Consider the following 19,645-nt stretch of genomic DNA (forward strand, 5'->3'; position numbering starts at 1 on the left):
AAGCCGAGTGTGGTTGACAGTATCGAACGCCGCTGATAGGTCTAATAGGATCAGGGCGCTCAGTTGTTTTTTGTCAGCCATGGTTTTGAGCTCATCCAGGACAACGAGCATCACCAGTTCAGTACTGTGGTGTACTCTAAAACCTGCTTGTTGCATTTGGAGTACTTGGTGTTCCTCCAGAAAAAATGAGAGAGCTATTAGGACGTGTTGTTCTACCACTTTCACTAATAAGTGGATCTGGGAAATGGGCCTACTGTTCTTAAGACTGGCAGCATCAGCTCCCGGGTTCTTTAAGAGGGGAGTTACTCTTGCTTCTTTCAAGTTGGAGGGCAAATGGCCAGTCACCAGAGAGTTATTCAATAGTGAGAGAAACTGGTTTTCTAGGCCAGGAACAGCCATTCGGAAGATCCTCGGGGTCGGCAGGGGAACCTGATTTAGTACAATTCATTAGTTGTGTCAGTGATGTGTGATCCAATAGAGGGAAGGCAGTAAGTTGGTGGCCAGAGGATGGGGGTACCTGGTGTTGAACGGTAACGTTTTGGTTAATTGTAGTGTTATCGATTTCGAAGGTAATATCCCTGACTTTTTGCAAGAAGTAAGACTGGAATGTATTGCAGTCCAGGGAGGCATCTGTAGTTTTCACTTCGGCTTTTTGACTAAGTTCCTTCAATATTTTGAATGTCTCTTTCTGCTTATTAGGAGCTGTGGTGATTCTTGCCTCATAGTATTCAGCCTTCCTGCCAATGATAGATTTTTGATATAGGGAAAGTCGGGATTTATATATTGTCAGCTGCTCTGGTTCATAGGCTTTCCGCCATTGCCTCTCGGCATGGCGGAGGCTTTGCTTTTGTACCCTCACACCTGCCCCTGCTACACTGCATGTACCAAGGCGACATCCCTACACAAAAGGTAACACCAGCCTTTAATCTGTAGCACAATACATACCTCAAATATAATAAGATGTGGAAATCAAAGTATTACATATGCTAACAGAGCTAATCAAAAACTGACTGAAAAAGCAAAAGTAATGATCTGCTGAGCAGCGAAGAAAGAGCACAAGGGAGTCTCACTTGGGATTATGTCCTGGTTGTTGTGGACTGATTAGTCATTATGGGTTTACATACTTTCCTGTCTTGTTTTGGCAAATGTAGTTTGTGATGGGTGAAGCTTTGTTACTACTGCTGAGCTATAACAAATAAAAAAACAAGTGAATAAACCTAGCCTCTGAGACCTAAATAAAACTGAAACTTTCCCCCATGTACGCAAACAAATTTTATGTTATGCAAATGAAAGGAAAATGTTAGCTATTTGCATCGTTTTATTATTACTATATATTGCCCCATGGAACAATGTAACAACTCTTTTTCTGGGAAAATATGTTCCGTTGGTATTAATCCTTAGTGTCCACCCGCTTTCTAGAGATCATGCACCTATCCCTAAATTACTAGGATTTGAGGTGAGACCAGTAAGTCAGGATGCAGAGGGCTTACTTACAATTTGTTTCGGGAGGTGGGTGAGCACAAGACTACTTCAGTAAATATTCATCAAACATCATTACTTTGAGTTCTTTGAGGAAGTATTAAACAAATGGCACACATTTCTGAATACAGACATTAACACGTTTTGCATCTGCGAGAGTTATAGCTATTGATGTTTTAAATGACAATGTTTTTACCTATGTGTGTGGTGCGGAATTATGTGGGTTGTATTGGAATTGTTAGTTGTGGAATTGTATGGCGTGGAATTGTGTGGTGTGGAGTGCATAGGTGTAGTGGAATTATGTGGCCTGGTGAATAGATAGGGGTGGGAGCTGCACAGAATAGACAGAAAGGAAGATAGAGAGGGATAGGTAGTTTGTGCAGGTAAATGAACTTGAGAGAGAGGAGCAGACAGAGTGTGTGAGACAGAGAGAAAAAAGGGGAGAGCAGGCCACCGGTGTATACAGAAGACACCCTAAGAAGAGTGTGGGTTTGAGGGACAGAAACATTGAAAAGGCATGGGAAAGAAACTGTGCTTAGTGTGTGTGCGCAGGTAGTATAGAAAGGAGATAGGTAGTGTGAGGGAGATATGAGAGGGGGCAGTGAGATTGCGAGATAAGAGGGGGTAGTGGCAGTGTGCGGGAGAGATGAGAGGAGCAATGGGTGCATTGCAGGGACATTACTGCACAGGACGTGTTGTGACGAAAAGTAAATGTTATCTTCCAGGCTCTGTCAGAGTGCCACACCCCCAGGAGAGCTGTAGGCCTACTTCCTCATCCTCGCCCTGCAACTAACCCCCCTGGAAGCCTTTGTTTACAATAAAAATGCAGTGTGACATTAAAATAAAATCTAAGTATCCAAATACTACAGTACAAATTTCAAGTCTCCAACACGGATGCCCCCCTTACGGCCCGCGGGCTTCCTGACTGTGAGCAATATGCAAGGGGCAAGCGATGAGGTGGGAGTGGGTGAAAGCAGTCACAGGGCAAGTGACCGGCAAAGGGAGAAGCAACAGAGAGGGGCCAGGTGAAAGCAGTCACGGGCCAAGTAGCATTCATGGGCACTACTTCCTTTACAGGAATACCAAAATGAGGATCTTGCAGTGAAATGAGTTGTTAAATTACAAGGTCTACAAATAACACAAAGTAACCCTCTCAAAACTAATCTTCCATAGAGAATGCGCAGTCAAAACAAAAAGCCTCCAAGGCCTCGGTCTCATAGGCTAGTTCGGCATGAACTCGAGAAGGTAACAATATACCATTTGGTCTTTGGCCTGTAGTATATGGAAGGAACACGGGAACACACCGGCTCCATACAAGGGTGGGAGAAATTAAAGATTTACAGGCAAATACTTGCAAAATTGCCAAAGTTTGATTTCATCTCAAATGTTGTCAACTTTACAATGCTTTGCCTATTCGTGGAAAATATTACAAAGAAGTTTTTAGCACTAGAAATTTCCTACAAATGTGTTTTTCTTGCTGTACGTGCTATTGCAAGGTCTTCTTTCATGTGTTTTATTTACCCTTTAGGATACACAGAAAGTCATGCGCTCATGAATGTGAAGCCACGATGCTAGAGAAGCTGCGGGCTTTCTGCACTTTACATCCACTGTGCTGGCTGCTATCCAACGCGTGCTTGACCTTCACGAGCCGTGGGAGCTGGGGACGTGAGAGGCACCCACGAGAACCAGGAGTCACTCATGGTCATGTAACAACGGAGCTGGATTACATTTTATTATCACCAGGCCTAAGCTGGTTTATAAATTTGAAACGTCCCACCCATATTATTCTGAGGGCACGGTGTCTCCCTGGCCTAAGAGCCTTTGCCTCTGGTGTTTCAGGGCTGAATCCGGTTCCCACACTCCCCCTACTCTCACAGGGATGTTAAGTAAATGTGGACAAGGACACCTATGGGTCTTTACTGGCTGCTGGGTTGCCCCAGTCCTTTTGCATCCGTCTTACCTGGTGGGTGGCCACCCTTGCCCAAGCTCTTCCTCCCACAGGTGGGTACAGCACTGATTTACTTACCAGTATGGAGGATTTGGGGGATTATTACAAGGAAAACTGATGACTTCTGTGACGCGGTGGATGCCTCCATTGTGAGGGCGGTCTCAGATGCCATGGCCCTTCGGGAGGAGAGATTGATGGATCTGCCACAATGATGCCTTCAACTCCTCGCCCGGAGTGAAGACGCTTCTGAGTCTTCGGCCCCCAAACCTCCAGTGGAGGCCACCCCCCACCCGAGAACCCACGTAAACGCCCCACTCCAAAGGGGTGGATCTGAACGCCTTTGAAGGCGTTTGATACCCTTCAGGTGCGGAGCCCCAAAATACCCAATCTGACCTTCTATAGCCTGAAGAATTGTTACACCCCCAGTGCTCAGAATGGGTTACATATGATAAGGTGGGCGAGTACGTAGCCAGGAGGCTACGCAAGCCTCTGGATCAGGAGGTTCACTCCTGCCTCACAGCGGAGTGCCCTGTGCCTTGTTAGAGGGAAGGTGGCGGCCACGACTGAGATAGACGCCCGTATGGCGACATTCTTGTCTAAGTATATCAAGGACCCCAAGAAGGGCATTGACCGCTCTTGGCGGTCATGCCAAGATAAATAAACAACAAACTTAGGGGTCTAGTAAAGAAACCCAATAATGCTTCTATATTGTTGTACCCCTGTCAATTGTACATGAGGACAAACACATTGAATTAAATTAACAGACCATATCACCAAAAAACCATATCACCAAAAAGTGAGGCACCAGTGAACGTAAGTCACCCCTGGTTGAGGATTCCCATCAAAAGTCTTGTATGGATCAATATTCTCATTTGGTAATCCTTATCGGGTATTGTATCTCTTGATCATTGAGATCGGCATACCCTGATAGCCAGTCCGGGGTAGCGACCCACAATCACTCAGTACTACCACATGATGTTGATATGATGGGAAAGTGCAGTGCAAAGAAATATATAAGTGGTGATTAAAAAAGGATAGGAACTTAACAAAAAACAATTTTAATAGAAGTTAGCCCCTTCCTCATTAAAAACAAGAACAGTATAACAACGTAATCGCAGTTCACACAAATAGCTGCGAGGAGACCAACATGTTTCAGCCACGGAATGGTTACCAGGCTTTCGTCAGGGTCTCTGTTCTTTATATATGCTACTGATTAACGTGTGAAAAACTATACAAAAAAACACACTAGTGAACAACAGTAAAGGATATGATGTTCCTTCATCTGTGCAAACTCCTCACTTCGGTACTTGGTTATCTAAATACTGTATATGGGGAACAAACGTGCAGGTGAGCCACAATTCGATAACACGATCTTTTGTAAGGAATGTAATATGTCTAAGTAAGTACCAAATAACCTTAAACAGTCAATTACTCACCCAGAATGACCGGGGAGTGGACCTCACCTCTTCCTGGACCTGGCTCAGGATATGTGAGACCCCGCTCTACAATGATAAAAACCAACTTCAAAAGGACAAAAAACCAAAGGGATCTACTTCTAGAACTACTCTGGCAATGTACTAAGAAAGGAAGTCCCAAAATCTTTTAACAGTGGAGCTCAATAGCATGAACCACTGGTTCCCAAAACCACCTGCTCACCATTCTATCGTTAACTACACTTAAAATACATGTAAGCGTTACTACCGCTAATTACATATTTTAAGTGTAGTTAACGATAGAATGGTGAGCAGGTGGTTTTGGGAACAAGTGGTTCATGCTATTGAGCTCCACTGTTAAAAGATTTTGGGACTTCCTTTCTTAGTACATTGCCAGAGTAGTTCTAGAAGTAGATCCCTTTGGTTTTTTGTCCTTTTGAAGTTGGTTTTTATCATTGTAGAGCGGGGTCTCACATATCCTGAGCCAGGTCCAGGAAGAGGTGAGGTCCACTCCCCGGTCATTCTGGGTGAGTAATTGACTGTTTAAGGTTATTTGGTACTTACTTAGACATATTACATTCCTTACAAAAGATCGTGTTATCGAATTGTGGCTCACCTGCACGTTTGTTCCCCATATACAGTATTTAGATAACCAAGTACCGAAGTGAGGAGTTTGCACAGATGAAGGAACATCATATCCTTTACTGTTGTTCACTAGTGTGTTTTTTTGTATAGTTTTTCACACGTTAATCAGTAGCATATATAAAGAACAGAGACCCTGACGAAAGCCTGGTAACCATTCCGTGGCTGAAACATGTTGGTCTCCTCGCAGCTATTTGTGTGAACTGCGATTACGTTGTTATACTGTTCTTGTTTTTAATGAGGAAGGGGCTAACTTCTATTAAAATTGTTTTTTGTTAAGTTCCTATCCTTTTTTAATCACCACTTATATATTTCTTTGCACTGCACTTTCCCATCATATCAACATCATGTGGTAGTACTGAGTGATTGTGGGTCGCCACCCCGGACTGGCTATCAGGGTATGCCGATCTCAATGATCAAGAGATACAATACCCGATAAGGATTACCAAATGAGAATATTGATCCATACAAGACTTTTGATGGGAATCCTCAACCAGGGGTGACTTACGTTCACTGGTGCCTCACTTTTTGGTGATATGGTTTTTTGGTGATATGGTCTGTTAATTTAATTCAATGTGTTTGTCCTCATGTACAATTGACAGGGGTACAACAATATAGAAGCATTATTGGGTTTCTTTACTAGACCCCTAAGTTTGTTGTTTATTAATCTAGTCCTTTGGGGGATAATACTTAGGCTTGGTCTTTAAACATCCCTCTAGCCCTGTGATAGTGTTTGGTTTTTTCTGGTCATGCCAAGATAACCAACAGGCCAGTGGTGCCCAGTAACTTAAGATTTTCGACATGGCGGAGGACGGCAAGGCTTCCAGGGCTTGATCCCTCCTGATGTCCTTTCTAGCTGGGTGCAAAGGGTGATCATATTCCTAAGGAATGCCAACTGCGCCATCTCTACGGAGAGGCAGACGTCTTTGCTCATTAAGCTAGACCCACATTTGGGCGAGCTAGCCACGTAAGAGGCAGTGAAGGTGGCGCAGGGAGGGCTCTTCGGCGATCCATTTGGCAAAAAGCTCAGTAAGTTCGTGTCCACATTCAATTACCTAAACAAGGCCCAATCCATTGTGAAGCACATTTTCAATGCACATGTTTTCTTCAGGGCCAGCCGTGGTAGGGGGAGCTCAGCTGGCCATTCCTTCCCGACAGCCTCTGGCAGGGCTCAACCCTCCCAGAGAGGACAGTGGCAAGATTCATCACGCTTCAGAGGGTTCTACCCTACCAGAGGTCGACCCCACCACAGAGGACAATACAACAGCCCCAGCAGCGAAGAAGCCGCCAACTTCCACTGTGAGTGCTTTGATTGTTTCGTGTTGTTGTCTGGGGGTTGCCTGGCTCACTTCATAGACAACTGGCGAACCATCACATCTGATGCCTGTATACTACAGACAGTGCAGGGGATTCAGGTGGAATCCTATGGATCTCCCGTCCAGAGGTCGCCTTTCCCCCCTCTCTATTTCTCCGGCCAGGAAGCCGTCCTCATCAAGCGGTATGTCCGAGAGCTAATGGCCAAGGGAGCGATCTGCTGCTTCGTCCCACACTGAGAGGGTTTTTAAGCACACTCTTTTTGGTCCAGAAGTAGGACGGGGCCAGCGGCCAGTTATAAATCTCCAGGAGTTCAACAAGTGTTTGGTCTACCGCCACTTAAAAATGGAGGGGATTCACCTTCTCCGCAATGTTTTTTGGCCCAAGGACTGGATGGACCGACTGGAGCTCAAGGAAGCTTATCTCAATGTCCCGGTTTTTCCACCTCATCTACAGTTTCTCCAGTTCCAGTGGCAGAACCAAATCTTCGAGTTCACCTCACTGCCTTTCGATCTCTCGTCGGCCCCTTGGTGTTTCACCAAGGTACTGCGTCCCGTGGTGGAAAACCTGAGGGGGCGGGGCCTGTGAATGATTGTGTACCTGGACGATATGTTGTTCATGGACCAATGCCCTCGGTCTCTTTCCCGCCAGCTGCGATCCACGGTGAACTTACTCCAATGGCTGGGCTTCGTTGTCAACCAGTCAAAATCCAGCCTGGAGCCCACCCGGACAATCACCTTTTTGGGGTTCGTTATAGATTTGGTGGGCGACACGTTGAGTCTGCCATACAGGAAGGTTGCGAAGATCAGACACGAGGTTTGGAGGATGTTGATGAAACCACTGATTTCCCTGCGCAATATTGCGAGGGTGGTGGGGCTTTTATTGCCTTCTATTCAGGCCATTTTTCTGGGCCCCTCCATTTTCTGACACTTCAACGGCTCAAGGCTCAAGGCTTCCCACCTGCTCCGCAGGCTGACTAAAGCTCAGCGGGTGCCTCTGTCCGAGGAGATCAGAGCAGAGCTCCACGGGTGGCTGTCCCACATGGAGGCGTGGAACGGGCGTGCCATCTTCGCCTCTCTAGCAGTTCAGGCTGGGGGGGGCCGTTGTGGAGAGTTCACCACGGTGTCTGGTCCGCAGAGGAGCGGTTGCTCCATTTCAATTGTCTGGAGCTGACGGGGTGTTTGTCTGCGGTCCGATGCTGGACCAGGTACCGGGCGCAGTCCTGCGTCCTGCTCAAGATGGACAATGTAGCAACAGTTTGTTACACCAACCACCTGGGAGGCTCTCAATCCAAAGCCCTGGCAGACCTAGCCAAAGACTTCTGGGAGTACTGCCTTGAGCAACACGTCTCAGTGACGGCGGAACACTTTCCGGGGTCGGCCAACCAGATGGAGGATTGGCAATCCCGTCATCTTTGGGACTCAAGTCTCTTGAGGCTGTTTCCAACAATGTTCCAATCCCTCCTCTCGCTTTAGGGACCTTTCACGATCTATTTGTTTGCGTTGTGTCTCCACCACCAGCTTCCCCGGTACTTCAACTGGAGGCTGGATCCAGGGCAGTGGTGACTGATGGCTTTTCCAGGATTGGGGGACCGGGCAGGGCTATGCGTTTCCCCCGTTCACCATGATCATGAGGCTGACCACCCAGGTGCGCCGTCAAAGAGCAGATTTGGTGGTGATTACACCAGTGTGGAAGTCGCAAGTTTGGTTTCCAGTTCTGATGGAACTTTCTTGGGCTACTCCAATCCGTCTACACCCATCGCCTCTTCTCTTGAGCGATCCAGCTGGTAATCCTCATCCCCTGTAATGAAAGACAGTCTCCCACTAATGGCGAGGTGGATTACTGGGCCGATGGCAAGTCCCGGGCCTTTTGCGAAGTGCAGCAGACCTCCTGGCCCAGGCTTGGGCAGACAGCACGGTCAAAAGAAATCGTTCGGCCTGGTCTCACTGGATGGGTTGGTGTCTGCGACGATGTCTGGATCTCGTGGGGGCACACGTTGTGGACGACCTCAACTTCTGCTTCGCTGGCATTAGAGGGTCTAGCGTATCGCTCTATCAATACGTTGCGGTCAGCAATTTCAGATGGTCACGTTCCGGTGACAGGTTCTCTGGTTGGGGAACATCCGTTGGTCAGGAAAGAGAGAAGAGAGAATAGCATAATCCGAAGTCTCCGGTCCTGCCATAGAAGTAGAGGTTAGTTTTCCCTGCCCGTCACTGCCAGGAAAATTCTGGCGGTAAGGGGCAGTGAAAATTTCTAAATGCTCCCCTCGCCATGGGAGATAACTCCCATGGCGAAGGGAGCATTTTATTTTTTATTTTCAAACAGAAAATCAAATTGTTTTATCATTCTGGCAATATTCAAACTCTCTGGGGGGAGCAGCAACCTACTAACAATATAGTTTTGTTTTTTTAATAACAAACTTTATTGGCATTTTAGTCATATACAACCATACATTGCCGTGTTCATGACACTGAGTTGAGCATTATGGTAAATTGGCAAAATGGTTTTTGGGGCGCACATGTAGGCCGTGCTTCTCGGCTATCCTCTTGTGTGTTTTTGTACTGACTCTTTAGTCCCTACTGTGATCGGAGTGTGTAGTCGGGCAGAAGTTAAGGATAAAGGTACATATGGTCACGTGTCTGGTAGGTCTAAAACTTTGAATTCTTTAATGAGAGCATCCCAGTCCAATACTGTTGGTTTCTTTTGTAGGCCTCTGTTTTCTTCTAATATAGTTTTGCTATTAATCTACACATGGAACTCTCTTTAGAGCAAATCCCTTGGGTCCCAAAGTTTACAAAATGTAGGAATGCGCCATTAAAGTGTGTGGGACTAGAACGCTGGTCTCTGGAAATTCTGTTCTTTAAGGACTTGACCCCAGATCACCCTATGCAGCATAATGATGGCCAGAGGGCTACTGAGGACAACAGTTATACATCTGTTCATAGATTAAAAGAGCTTTGTTAAACGAAATGCACGTTTAGCACAATAAAACTGTATACACCTTGACTATTACACTCCTTAGCTCCACCACAACTTTCCAGAAAATGTTACATACTGTTTTATATGTAGTGATCACAGCACTTATTTTGTAAATTTCCCTTTGCTGTCCTCTAGGTGAATATGAATATTTTATTTCTAACATGGATGTAAGTAATATAAATCGCAACAGGTGTTTAACACTGTGGTACGTAGGCAGTAACTTCAGAGCTCCTTGAAGCGACCTCTAAGAATTACTGTCAGTTTTACTTTGTTAGTAACTAAAACGAGGATTGCCATGGCGGCCTGTCATGCACACACCATGGCTGATTGCCTTTTGCAACAAAATATTTATTGTGAACTGTTGACTCATTCAGGCCTAGAGATAATGAAGAATGCAATATACTTAATTTTGATTTATTTCAGAAATCCACAGCATGTTTCATATTATAATAAAAGAAGAGATTCGCGGACGAGAAGTAAACAAGCATATCTTTAAAGTTCAACCGGTTTCCTTTCATGAAATCTTCAACTCAATTAATAAAGTTTATTTTTTATGTCCGAGGGGTTTATTTAAAAACACTCTCTTTGGGGGCCACAGTTACCCAACGTTGGACTACTTCAAAGCTCTTTTTTTTTTTTAAATACAGGATGCATATTATGGTTTATATACAATCACGAATAACGGGAAGTACACTTACCTGATCGTGCTTTCCAGTTTTCATCTGTTAAAATGTGTCCTCCACCTTCTTGTCCACAAAATCTTTGTAAATACAATATAAAATATGTATCCCTCTTTTCTACCTCCAAATTGCAAGGAAACCTCTGTCTTCGTCTTCAAATTAACTGTATGTGTTCGCTTTTAGGGGAGGAGTCCTAAACACGCCCTCAATGCCACGTGTTTTCGATTCAATTACAAACAAAGCTGCAGCAAGCCAGATTTGGCTGAGCAGCGAATGTGGGACAAAGGTCACTTGTTTTCCAATGTGACCTAGGACGGCGCTGTGTGCTTGGCACCCAGCAGTTCTCTGTGTACGTCAACCGCAATACTATCCGATGTTTCATACGAGCTTCAAGCTGCCTGTAAAAGGCAAGTAATACTGCCCTCTTAGAGAGGAAGGACTTATGTATGTCTCAGAAGCAAAGGGCTCAAGCAGACTGTTCTGCAAAATGCCTTGCTGTAAAAAATGCAAAGCAAGTCGAAGCGCACAAAGCTATAACAGTTTTCAGATGTTTCAAATACTCTCCAGTGCACGTCAGTGGTAACAAAATCACATATATCAATGACGCATAAAATTAAAAGTGGGCGAGGGGTCCAGGCAAATTCTCAAAATCCACAGTTTAAATAGCCAGCTGCCAGCACCGAGCGCTGATGGGGTCATTTAAAGAGTGGTGTTAAAGAAGCGTGCATCAAAAATTGATGGATGCACTGGTCAATCTCTTTTATACACAACTTTATGTAGTGTGTGGGGGTTCTACCTAAGGTGGAGCCCACGCCGCCCTTACCATCGAGATAAAAAAACAGAGCGGCGTAATCAACGTCATCCAGAAAAAAACATAACCTTCCACAATGTCAGGGAATCAGATTTTCTATTTTCTAAAAACTAATCTCTGCTTTAGGAGTTCTTTGGAAAATGGGAAAATACTTTAAAGTCTTCCCTTCATAACTCCTGAGCTAAGCAGCCTAATCTGCTCTGGCATTTTTTAACTCCCCTTCCACATCTCCCAATCGGTTACCCAGCTACCTGAGCGAAAAGAACGAGGTGAAGAATAGACTCAATTTATGTAGTCATTAATTTAATGGCAATGACAAATGGGTAATCTCCATAAAATAGTAATAGACCCACCATACATATTAACCACTTTACCTAAGCATGTTAAAGTTGCCCCCCTGCAACTTTCAGTAGATTTTACAGCAAGAGACAAAAAGTAAAGAGAGTAGGAAAAGCTGCAAGGGACAGCAATGGACCCTAAGCAAAACATATTCTCTATCTTAGAGCCAAGAGCATAGTGCTTGCAGAATGTATGTGGGATGGACCCAGGAATTTATTTAGTTATTTATTTATTTATGCGATTTTATATAGCGCGAACTTTACCCGAAGGTGTCAGAGCGCTTTACATAGGACCCAGTTTCAAACATAAGGACTGACGGTACAAAAAGAATTTGCAAATTGTTGACTTACATAAGAACCAGTTGAAAACATACGGATTGAGGATTACATGCGTTATAGAAAGAGGTACAAACAGAAAAAATTGCAAATGTACAAGAGATAAAATCACACAGGGAGGAGGTACAAATGGATACAATCTAGGCATATACTAGTGATATCTCTATCTACTTAGGGAGGGGATACACATGGATATACTCTAAGAGTCACATAGGAATGGTAGAAAGCACAGCGGACTCCTGCATAAACTAGTGATTAGAGTTATCTCTATATACATAGGGAAGGGGTAAGACTGGATATACTCTAAAAGTCACATAGGAAGGGTAGAGAGCAACGAGGACTACTACATATTCTAGTGATTAGAGCTATCTCTATATACATAGGGAAGGGATACACATGGATATATTCTAACAGACACATAGGCGACTAGTCGTTAGAGTTATCTCTATATACATAGGGAGGGGATACACATGGATATACTCTAAAAGTCACATAGGAGACTAGTCATTAGAGTTATCTCTATATACATAGGGAGGGATATGACTGGATATACTCTAAGGGTCACATAGGAATGGTAGAGAGTACAAAGGTCTACTGCATATACTAGTGATTGGAGTTATCCCTATATACATAGGGAGGGGAAAAGAATGGATATACTCTAAGAGTCTACTGCATTTACTAGTGATTAGAGTTATTTCAATAAATCACAGAGCAGAGTTCCAAAAGTGTGGATGCAGTCACAGCACAAAGGGAGGGTGGGAGGGATGCAAGGGTAAGGAGAGAAGGGAAAGCAGAAAAGGGAGAAAACATTTGAGGATCATCCACGGGGATAAGGGGTTGAAGGGCGACGGAATGGAAGGAGGGCTAGAGTTCAGAAAAAACTGTCCGAAAACAGCAGCAAGGTGTCGGCCAGGACAGAACAAGAAGTCCAGGAGAGAAGGTGGGAGTCCAGGTGGAAGATGAAGCTGGAGGCCAGCCGCAGGCTATGTCATAATGCCACCTCAATTCGGATCAGAATCATGCACATTCAACTGAAGAGATTGCCACAGGAGAGGAAAACAATTAGAAATGCAGGTAGTAATGGGTTTTCAAACACTGCTAAGTGATGCTTGCATTTGTGCCTTCATAACCAAGTAACAGCGGTTTACAGAAGCATACAAAGTTCTATTCAGATAGACTAGACATACGAGGGCCTATTCGCAAACTACATATTGTACTACATTCAGTAGTACTACAAAATGCTGATGGAAGGACAGGGCAAGAAGGACTTTTACATCAAGCCTTTACTTTAACTGATTCAGCATGATTGAAGTTGGCTTAGGGGCAATTGAATATCCGAGGTGTGTCAGGCAGTTAGTTCATGGTTTCTATGTGATGCGAACTGTGCAATGTGGCCTACCAAGTCAAGTGCTCCAATAGTAAGTAAGTAAGTTGAGTTCATTGTAGGAAATAAAACCTTTACAATCTTGCATTAAAATTTCTCTTTTTTTCTTAAACATTTTTGTGACTTAAAATAGATCGTTGTTAAAACACAATAAAATTCAATGATGTTTGACCTAGAAATAGTTATAAACAGCAAAGAGAATAAGTGTCGGGCAGAGTAGGTATATTAAGTAAAGTAAGTGAATGTTTAAAAAAAAAAAAAAGAGGAAGAAAAAAAATGAGTAAGGTTAACTTAGAAAAAATTGGTTAGAAAAGGTGTTATAACCAGTGCAACATTTTTAAAGTGCATTGTACACATATTTGATGTTACAAAGGTCCCCATGTGAAGCGGCTACACAGTCCTTAAAGTGTATGGTGTACCAGTCTAAACGCTATTGAAGCTCTCATTTAGGATAGCGACACAAACCTCGTAGTTCATTCAGTTATAATGCAGTCTGCGAGCTGGGTTGCCAGCTTTTTTATCATTGATTTTGCAGCAGAAAAATATTTTACCAGGTGATAGCTTAGTTGGACGCCCTCACCAGAAAAGGATGCAAGCACGGATTGTCTGCAGGTTCGAATGGGTTTCTTATTGAAGAAAGGTCTTAACAGGGTCCATCGTTCCTGTTTTAGGGCATCACATATAGTTAGTAGGTGCACTATATCCTCCTCCCCCTCACCGCAGAGTCTGCAAATTGCTGGCTTCGGGGACCGTAGCCAAGGTGGCATGTGCTATGCAGATGGTAGTATGCCCAGGCGGTGTTTCAGAAATTTCTCTTTAGTTGCTCTTGAGGAGCTGGTGAGGAGGTAGGCTTGTGATGATGCCTTGCAGTAGATCTGCAGGGTGAACTAGCCGTGGGCTCGTTCACTCAGGGTGGCTTAATCATGTATAAGTGATTCTTGATTGATCACATTGTTTACACATTTTTTTTAAGCTGACAACGGTTGCTGGAACACCCCAAAGTTCCTGCAAACCCAACTGGTTGAGTGAGTCGTCCAGGTAGTGTCGGGCTGGATGTGCCCCCTTGGCGTTCAGTTCTTTCCACAGATGCATATTTAATGAGTCAGGTGGACCACTTTTGATTTTGAACTAGCTTTTAATGAATGCCCCTTTGCGGGCGATCTCTTGCCTTTGAGTCCCAAGCTCCAGCCTTAGTTGTGCGGGAGATGTGTATCCTGGTAGCCCAAAAATCATTCGAATTGCTCTTGGTATTGTACGATACAGAGTTTCAGCATCTCTCCCTCTCATAGCTTCGCTTCCTTAGCTGATTGAAGGTATGCGCTTTGCCTGGATCACTCTGATCAAGGGAAGTAGATTTGGGCTAGAGATGTTATTCTTAAGGTTTCTTAGTGCCACCGCGGTCATTAACCCCCTTTTTTATGGCCTCCAGTTGAGCTGTGTACTTTCCTTTATCATCGATGATGATTCCCAGGTACTTGTAGTTTTCTACAGCTTCCAGCTTACATGAAGCCAGATGCCAGCGAGGTTGTGTCTTTTTTTGCCCCAGTTCACACAGAGAGTTTTAGTTTTTTCTCTGTTAATGTTGAGTTTGTTCTCCTCCGAATACCGAGATGTAGTATCAAGCAATCGCTGTAGGCCTAGTGGTGTCCGGCTTATGAGGACCAAGTTGTCTGCGTAGAAAAGGTTAGACAGCTGGAGGCCGCCTATTTTGAGAGCCTGCGAGTTGTTATCATTGAGGGAGTTTGAAAGCTCTGCCATGAAAAGATTAAAGAGTAGCGGAGCAAGCACGCAGCCTTGTTTTAGGCCGTTGGTGGTAGGGATCTTTTTTGTTAGATGGTCTCCTGTGCCCAGTTTTACTTGCACTCAGGTGTTACTGTGCAAGAGCACTAGTTGTTTTAGAAGTAGTTGTGGAATGTTCAGTTTTTTGTTTTTTTGCCACAATAGGTTCCTATTTATATGGTCGAATGCTGAGCTGTAGTCAATGAAACATAGATACAAGTGCTGTTTTGTGGTAAGTGTGGCGTCTATCATTAGTGAGTGGGCTATGATGTTGGTGGTAGTCCCCATGTTCTTACAGAAGCCTGTTTGGTTTATCGGAATTGCAGAGATTCCCGTTGCCCACGATGTTAGTTCTTTTAAGAGCAATCCGGCGTAGTATTTGGCTTCATTATCAATTAGAGCTACCAACCGGTAGTTTTTTGGGTTGTCCCTGTTGCCTTTTTTAGGTCTCGCCTGTCGATGCGCATGCGCATCGAGCAAGCGAGACTATAGGGGCTCATCTACACTTTATCTAACTTGCAAGGAATCGTGGCGATTCCTTGCAGTGCCCGTGACTTTTAAGCTCAATGCGCATGTGCATTGAGCTTAAAAGCGCGTGCACAGCCGCCCGCATTCCTCCGACACCTTTGAAGTGAAGCTTAGCTTCACTTCAAAGGCCCGGTTCTTCACACCCACATGCCGCTCTGCCCTGCTCCGCCCCCTCCCCTGAGTCATCCTGCCTGCCCCTTCCCGCCGTGTCGCATTTCTCCTCCCCCCTCCCCTCTCTTCCCTCCGTCTTGTTAGACCACATATTTCTATGTGCTTTTTACCCCATTTCTACGTTTGTATTCGTTTGCTTTCAACACAGCTTTCTCAAGCCTTCAGCCATTTACTTGCATTTAGGCAGTTCACGACAGCTTTCCCCCAACTCTGCATGCTATCAACACGGTTTACTCTTTCATTAGATGCAGACTGTTACAAAGCACACGGACACTTCAAAAGATGCTTAGCGGGCGCCTCCATGTCTGCTTTCAGTTTAGTAAGTTTTATGTAATATTTGACCGTATAGTAATGGCATGCATGTATAGAGTGCGCTTTCATACAAACAACATCAGTATATATTGCATTTACTTTTATTTTGATGCAACCGAATGTTGCCATGTACGTTATTTTTGAAAGAATTTCTATTTAAATCAGTTAGTAAAATACCATACCACAAAACACTTACAAATACGCTACAAACAGTTACAAAAAGACTCTTTTAAAACACGCTTACCAACTCTGCATGCTATCAACACGGTTTACTCTTTCATTAGATGCAGACTGTTACAAAGCACACGGACACTTCAAAAGATGCTTAGCGGGCGCCTCCATGTCTGCTTTCAGTTTAGTAAGTTTTATGTAATATTTGACCGTATAGTAATGGCATGCATGTATAGAGTGCGCTTTCATACAAACAACATCAGTATATATTGCATTTACTTTTATTTTGATGCAACCGAATGTTGCCATGTACGTTATTTTTGAAAGAATTTCTATTTAAATCAGTTAGTAAAATACCATACCACAAAACACTTACAAATACGCTACAAACAGTTACAAAAAGACTCTTTTAAAACACGCTTACTTTAAGCTTGTTACATGCAACTGCCTTGTACAGCACAAATATATTTGCGGTATTATAATTGATGCATTCTATCATTGCGTTTTCGTAATAGAGTATTATTTGTAACGTTACGAATATGTTATATTGCCCTGCTCCGTTGTTTCTCCGCCCCTTGAGGACAGTTCGTGCGTGTCACGCCTATCCTTTCTCCCGACCGGAAATTCTATTTGCGTGTCAGGCCTCGTTTTCACCACGCATTTTTTTTGTTTTGTTGCTGGCTTGTTTAAAACTGCGCTTGTTTAACATGTAGTCTATTCGGTCCTAAAATGAAAGGTGATCTGTTTTGAGCAGTATTCAATCTAATCTGTTCTTTCTCGTGTCTATATTAACTTAAACTTATATTTAGTCATGCCGTAAGAGTTACTTCACGCGTCTCAGAAATCAGATGTGAAAAGTATTGCTCTGTCTTGCATTCCGCTGTGCCAGACACATCTGCTGGTGATGATGTACTCTGCGGAGCAGCAGCATCTTTCTAGTTAATAAGCATGTTATTTACTTCCATCAGCGCACTGCAGCAAAGTTTGCGATCGCACCCAGCCAGCCAAATCTGTTAATGTCTCCCCTAACCTGCCCCTCCCTACACCCAGGACACTGTGGCATGTTAAACTCCCAGCCGCTTATAACACAGCGCGCCATGGCGTGGCGACAGCTTTTTTTCTTTTTCACTCCTGACAGAGATCACATTTGTTTGTGTGGAGTTCGAGTTGCCCCACAGACACACAGCTTGATTGACTTCTGACACTGATATCATCCCGACGAATGTCGGCGACACAGTGACACGCATCTTAAAACAAAGACGCTAGACGTTAGAATAGTGAAGTATGCCACTCAGTGATACAATTAACATATTCACTATTTTACTTAGGTCAGTGCAAGTGCTCTTCTAGACCTCCTGTGAAGTGCTCCTAAAGTGCACCTAGTAGAGTGAAAAAAACACGAACCGCTTATAACAATTCAAAACGGGTAATCTGAAAAAGGTGGAAATTTAACAGTAACCCTATACAACCAAGCCACGTCCTCCAGATAACCTGAATTACCATAAATTGCATCTTCAAAAAGAAAAATACTTTTACTCTAAGGGTAGCAAAATTGAAATTGTGAAATAGAAATATGAAATTTCGTCCTACAACCCAGGTCCATTCAGCTATACTTTGCATCCCAAAAAATAACAGGTTTAAAACAGTTTTTATTTTAGATAATCCTGCCCGTTTTACACATTTCTGAAGGCAAAGCCAACCCGACTTCGCTGGCATTCAAACATATGTCTTGCAGGGTCAACTCCCCCCCCACCCCCCATCAAGTCAAAAGTTACATTGCAAACTTGCAGAAATCTCAATGAAATGAAAGTTCCCGTTGTACAACTGAAATAACCACATTTACTCTGCCGAAGTATTCTACATTTTAAGATACTCTGTACAACCATTCAACAACAACTGGTTCAAATATGTTCTCTCAATGTTTCAAGCTTCATTAGAAATGTCACAAAAAAATGTTAATATTTCACTTCTGTTCTTCGATTTTCGTCACAATAAAATACACTGAACATAATCTTCACAAAAGTTATTTACAAAAGTTTAAGCTATTGCCATTATAAATTAAAATAACTTTTATTTAAGCATTAATTATTTTTAAAAATTAAGACATTGTTATTTGTAATATCAATACATCTAAGTCACGCAAATACAATACATTGCATTACAAATGCTATGTCACATTTGTGAAAGTTAAAACTATTGGCATTGTAAATGACAAAGCTATTAATTTCATTATTTTCAAAACCAACACATAAATAAAAAAATTGTCATTTACAATATCACTAGCTCAATCTTTCCTAATGCGAGACCTATTGCATTGCAAATGCTTGTTGTAGATGGTGGAGATGATTGAACCCCTCCACGAAGATGGTATCGTCGTTGAACGCAAGATTGATTCGAAGGTCGGTTTCAATACAGATGCCCAGTAATTTGGGTCTTGTTTGAATAGTATGGGCAGGATCCCATTTGGTCCCAGGGCTCCTTAGCACCTTACCTTTGAAATTATTTTGCAAATTTGTTCCCTCATAATGATAAGAATCTGTTCTGAAATTGTGTTAGAGAGTATTTGAAGTATTTGAACATCGCCTTTGAGCAGGAGAATTTCCTTGTGCGGTTCAGTTGCACAATCTTTGTTGAAGTGAGTTTGCAGATGGGTTGTCCAAGCCTCTTCTGTTACATGAGAATTGATTCCTTGATTTAACGGGCTGGCAAGGGTAATGACCTTTACCCAGAATTGGGCGCTGTTGTTGTTTTTAATATAATGCAAAATTGTGGCCCATAAAGCTTTCTTAGCTTCTTTTTTGAGGTGCCAAAACTATTTTCCACACTTCGCTTTCAGTGCCCTCAGTGCTTGTAAGGTTGTAAAATCGGAGTTGACTTTCTTCAATCTCCGGAGAGCACGGTTTATCAGCTTTTTATAGATTTTCAATTGCGCGTTGTTTCCAATGTGGAGGCAGGAGCTTTTGATTCGAGCATGTCTTTAGTTCCTGTTTAGGTGGGTTCCCTTTTTTACTCCATATTGATTTCCTAGATTTCGTGTGAACAGCTCCCAGCTTCTCAGGCCATCGTGATCTACAGATTGTGCTTCCTCCACAAATTGTTTTGCAAGAATGAGGAAGCCTTCCGGATCATCCATTTTGCATTTTATTCGCTTTTCATTTGACGCAAATTCTGAGTTATGAGTGTTTGCCGGCACAGTCTGTGCGATGATGATTGAGCCTATTGTGATCTCCTGTGGTAAGTGATCGCTGTATTCAGAGGTTCCAATGTGATAGGCCCTTACTTTTGGGAACATACAGATAGAGACGAATGTATAGTCTATTGTAGTGTTATGGAAGGTTGT

General features: G+C 43.4%; 1 protein-coding gene across 5 annotated transcripts in view; it reads right to left on the minus strand.

Moving 5' to 3' along the window:
* Nucleotides 1-19,645, minus strand: part of ACACB (acetyl-CoA carboxylase beta) — a 2,338,068-nt gene that overhangs the window by 2,289,918 nt on the left and 28,505 nt on the right. The window contains exon 1 of one of the 5 annotated variants that reach the window (XM_078667380.1): nucleotides 10,494-10,676. The exons of 3 other annotated variants lie outside the window; for them this stretch is intronic. The gene's annotated coding sequence lies outside the window, so the exon portion shown is untranslated. Of the gene's footprint in view, nucleotides 1-10,493; nucleotides 10,677-19,645 lie in introns of those variants that run through there. One more of the 5 variants, XM_078667378.1, reaches the window with a different exon arrangement.

Source organism: Lissotriton helveticus, chromosome 11 (genome assembly GCF_964261635.1).
Source record: "Lissotriton helveticus chromosome 11, aLisHel1.1, whole genome shotgun sequence".
In the NCBI taxonomy this organism is placed as follows: domain Eukaryota; kingdom Metazoa; phylum Chordata; class Amphibia; order Caudata; family Salamandridae; genus Lissotriton; species Lissotriton helveticus.